This window comes from Thermobia domestica, chromosome 4 (assembly GCF_964235325.1).
Source record: "Thermobia domestica chromosome 4, izTheDome1.hap1.1, whole genome shotgun sequence".
Lineage (NCBI taxonomy): Eukaryota > Metazoa > Arthropoda > Insecta > Zygentoma > Lepismatidae > Thermobia > Thermobia domestica.
In genome coordinates this window covers 138,906,536-138,912,259 of record NC_137457.1, presented here as the reverse complement: position 1 = coordinate 138,912,259, position 5,724 = coordinate 138,906,536, and positions in this window count along the sequence as shown.

Here is a 5,724-nt window from a genome sequence, read left to right as displayed (position 1 = left end):
GTGAACATATACCGGGTGGTAAATCTATCCTAGGATATTCTTGCCCTCCTGCCGGTTTTCCTTAAAAAAAAGAAAATGAACACAAAAGATACATGATTAATACCATATTGAAGTGTACATCTACATCAGTGAACATATACCGGGGGGTAAATCTCTCCTAGGATATTCTTACCTCCCTTTCGGTTTTCCTTAAACTCAAAGAAAATGAAGACAAAAGATATAATATTAATACCATATTTAAGTGTACATCTACATCAGTGAACATATACCGGGGAGTAAATCTATCCTAGAATATTCTTACCCCTTTTCGGTTTTCCTTAAACTCAAAAGAAAGGAAGACAAAAGATATAGCATTAATACCATATTGAAGTGTACATCTACATCAGTGAACATATACCGCGGGTTAATCTATCCTAGGATATTCTTACAACCCTGTCGGTTTTTCCTAAACTCAAAGAAACTGAAGAAAAAGATATAATATTAATACCATATTGAAGTGTACATCTACATCAGTGAACATATACCGGGGGGTAAATCTATTTTATTATATTCTTACCCCCCTGTCGGTTTTCCTTAAACTCAAAAGAAATGAGGACAAAAGATATTAATATTAATACCATATTGAAGTGTACATCTACATCAGTGAACATATACCGGGGGGTAAATCTAACCTAGGATATTCTTACCCTCCTGTCGGTTTTTCTTAAACTCAAAGAAAATGAAGACAAAATATATAATATTAATACCATATTGAAGTGTACATCTACATCAGTGAAGGTATACTGGTTGTAAATCTATCCTAGGTTATTCTTACCCCCTCTCTGTTTTCCTTAAACTCGAAGAAAATGAAGACAAAAGATATAATATTAATAGCATATTGAAGTGTATATCTACATCAGTGAACATATACGGGGGGTAAATCTATCCTAGGTTATTCTAACCCCCTACCGGTTTTCCTTAAACTCAAAGGAAATGAAGACAAAGATATAATATTAATACCATATTGAAGTGTACATCTACATCAGTGAACATATACTGGGGGTAATTCTATCCTAGGATATTCTTACCCCCTGCCGGTTTTGCTTAAGCTCAAAGAAAATGAACACAAAAGATATAATATTAATACCATATTGAAGTGTATATCTACATCAGTGAACATATACGGGGGGTAAATCTATCCTAGGTTATTCTAACCCCCTACCGGTTTTCCTTAAACTCAAAGGAAATGAAGACAAAGATATAATATTAATACCATATTGAAGTGTACATCTACATCAGTGAACATATACTGGGGGTAATTCTATCCTAGGATATTCTTACCCCCTGCCGGTTTTGCTTAAGCTCAAAGAAAATGAACACAAAAGATATAATATTAATAGCATATTGAAGTGTACATCTACATCAGTGAACATATACCGGGGGGAAATCTATCCTAGGATATTCTTACCCCCCTGTCGGTTTTCCTTAAACTCAAAGAAAATGAAGACAAAATATATAATATTAATACCATATTGAAGTGTATATCTATATCAGTGAACATATACGGGGGGTAAATCTATCCTAGGTTATTCTAACCCCCTACCGGTTTTCCTTAAACTCAAAGGAAATGAAGACAAAGATATAATATTAATACCATATTGAAGTGTACATCTACATCGGTGAACATATACGGCGGGTAAATCTATTCTTAGTTATTCTTACCCCCCTGCCGGTTTTCCTTAAACTCAAAGAAAATGAAGACAAAATATATAATACTAAGACCATATTGAAGTGTAAATCTACATAAGTGAACATATACGGGGGTAAATCTATCCTAGGATATTCTTAACCCCCTGCCGGTTTTCCTTAAACTCAAAGAAAATGAACTCAAAAGATATAATTTTATTACCATATTGAAGTGTACATCTACATCAGTGAACATATACCGGGGGGAAATCTATCCTAGGATATTCTTACCCCCCTGTCGGTTTTCCATAAACTCAAAGAAAATGAACACAAAAGATATAATATTAATACCATATAGAAGTGTACATCTACATCAGTGTACATATACGGAGGGGAAATCTTTCCTAGGATATTCTTAACAACCGGCTGTTTTTCCTTAAACTCAAAGAAAATGAACACAAAAGATATATTAATACCATATTGAAGTGTACATCTACATCAGTGAACATATACCGGGGGGAAATCTATCCTAGGATATTCTCATCCCCCTGTCGGTTTTCCTTAAACTCAAACAAAATGAATACAAAAGATATAATATTAATACCATATTGAAGTGTACATCTACATCAGTGAACATATACGGGGGAAATATTTATCCTGGGATATTCGTACCCCCGTCGGTTTTCCTTAAACTCAAAGGAAATTAAGACAAAAGATATAATATTAATACCGTATTGAAGTGTACATCTACATCAGTGAACATATACCTGGGGGTAAATCCATCCTAGGATACTCTTACCAACCTGTCGGTTTTTCTTATACTCAAAGAAAATGAACACAAAAGATATAATATTGATACCATATTGAAGTGTACATCTACATCAGTGAACATATACCGGGGGGAAATCTATCCTAGGATATTCTTACCCTTCTGTCGGTTTTCCTTAAACTCAAAGAAAATGAAGACAAAAGATATAATATTAATACCATATTGAAGTGTACATCTACATCAGTGAACTTATACCGGGGGTAAATCTATACTAGGATATTCTTACCCCCCTGTCGGTTTTCCTTAAACTCAAAGATAATGAACACAAAAGATATAATATTAATACCATATTGAAGTGTACATCTACATCAGTGAACATATACCGGGGGGAAATCTATCCTAGGATATTCCTACCCCCTGTCGGTTTTTCTTAAACTCAAACAAAATGAAGACAAAGATATAATATTATTACCATATTGAAGTGTACATCTACATCAGTGAATATATACGGGGGATAAATCTATCCTAGGATATTAGTACCCCCTGTCGGTTTTCCTTAAACTCAATGGAAATGAAGACAAAAGATATAATATTAATACCATATTGAAGTGTACATCTACATCAGTGCACATATACGGGGGGTAAATCTATCCTAGGATATTCTTACCCCCCCTGCCAATTTTTCCTAAACTCAAAGAAAATGAAGACAAAAGATATAATATTAATACCATATTGAAGTGTACATCTACATGAGTGAACATATACCGGGGAGAAATCTATCCTAGGATATTCTTATCCCGCTCGATTTTCCTTAAACTCAAAGAAAATGAAGACACAGTTATAATATTAATACCATATTGAAGTGTACATCTACATCAGTGAACAATTACGGGGATGTAAATCTATCCTAGGATATTCTTACCCTGTGCCGGTTTTCCTTAAACTCAAAGAAAATGAACACAAAAGATATAATATTAATACCATATTCAAGTGTACATCTACATCAGTGAACATATGCCGGGTGGTAAATCTATCCTACCATATTCTTACCCTCCTTTCGGTTTTCCTTAAAAAAAAGAAAATGAAGACAAAAGATATATGATTAATACCATATTGAAGTGTACATCTACATCAGTGAACATATACCTTGGGGTAAATCCATCCTAGGATACTCTTACCAACCTGTCGGTTTTTCTTATACTCAAAGAAAATGAACACAAAAGATATTATATTGATACAATATTGAAGTGTACATCTACATCAGTGAACATATACCGGGGGGAAATCTATCCTAGGATATTCTTACCCCCCTGTCGGTTTTCCTTAAACTCAAAGATAATGAACACAAAAGATATAATATTAATACCATATTGAAGTGTACATCTACATCAGTGAACATATACCGGGGGGAAATCTATCCTAGGATATTCTTTCCCCCTGTCGGTTTTTCTTAAACTCAAACAAAATGAAGACAAAAGATATAATATTATTACCATATTGAAGTGTACATCTACATCAGTGAACATATACGGGGGATAAATCTATCCTAGGATATTAGTACCCCCTGTCGGTTTTCCATAAACTCAAAGGAAATGAAGACAAAAGATATAATATTAATACCATATTGAAGTGTACATCTACATCAGTGCACATATACGGGGGGTAAATCTATCCTAGGATATTCTTACCCCCCTGCCAGTTTTCCTTAAACTCAAAGAAAATGAAGACCAAAGATATAATATTAATACCATATTGAAGTGTACATCTACATCAGTGAACATATACCGGGGGGAAATCTATCCTAGGATATTCTTACCCCCTGTCGGTTTTCCTTAAACTCAAAGAAAATGAATACAAAAGATATAATATTAATACCATATTGAAGTTTACATCTACATCAGTGAACATATACCGGGGGTAAATCTATCCTTGGATATTCTTACCCCCTGTCAGTTTTCCTTAAACTTAAAGAAAATGAAGACAAAAGATATAATGTTAATACCATATTGAAGTGTACATCTACATCAGTGAACATATACCGAGGGTAAATCTATTTTAGGATATTTTTACCCCCTGTCAGTTTTCCTTAAACTTAAAGAAAATGAAGACGAAAGATATATGATTAATACCATATTGAAGTGTACATCTACATCAGTTTACATATACAGGGGGTAAATCTATCCTAGGATATTCTTATCCCCTGTCGGTTTTCCTTAAACTCAAAGAAAATGAAGACAAAAGATATAATATTAATACCATATTGAAGTTTACATCTACATCAGTGAACATATACGGGGGATAAATCTATCCTAGGATATTAGTACCCCCTGTCGGTTTTCCATAAACTCAAAGGAAATGAAGACAAAAGATATAATGTTAATACCATATTGAAGTGTACATCTACATCAGTGAACATATACCTGGAGTAAATCTATTCTAGGACATTCTTACCCCCCTGTCGGTTTTCCTTAAACTCAAAGAAGAGGATGTCAAAAAATATAATATTGATACCATATTGAAGTGTATATCTACATCAGTGAACATATACCGGGGGGTAAAACTATCCTCGGATATTCTTACCTCCTGTCGGTTTTCCTTAAACTCAAAGAAAATGAAGACAAAATATATATTATTAATACCATATTGAAGTGTACATCTACATCAGTGAACGTATACCGGGGGGTAAATATATCCTAGGATATTCTTACCCCCCAGTGAGTTTTTCTTAAACTCAAAGAAAATGAAGACAAACATATAATATTAATAGCATATTAAGGTGTACCAGCCCAATTTTAAATATTTATTATCATTTAATTTTACGGCTAAACAACGTTGTTGGAATAAATAGATAATTTTTTATGAATCATTAAATATTGATCACTTTTAATAATTTTAAACACTTTTTTGATCAATTTCAATAGATTTTTCACAAAATCTTCAACAACTTATAGCATCCTATCTTCACCAACGGGAACATCGCGTTCGATACAAGAATATTTTAACTAAGTAATATGTCGTAGACTCTGGTGTGCGTCAGGGGTCGAACTTAGGACCTCTGTTATTTATACTATTTGTTATCTATTTACCATCTGTAATAACATCTTCCCACAAACTTTTGTTTGCTGACGATCTAAAAATCTATCGCAGTATCTCCACGCAATTAGACGCAACTTCTTTGCAAAATGACATTAATGCTATTTCCCAACGGTGTGAATCAAACAAGTTGCTACTAAATATTAGAAAATGTAAAGTAGTATCATACACCAGGAAAATAAACTATGTTCGCAATT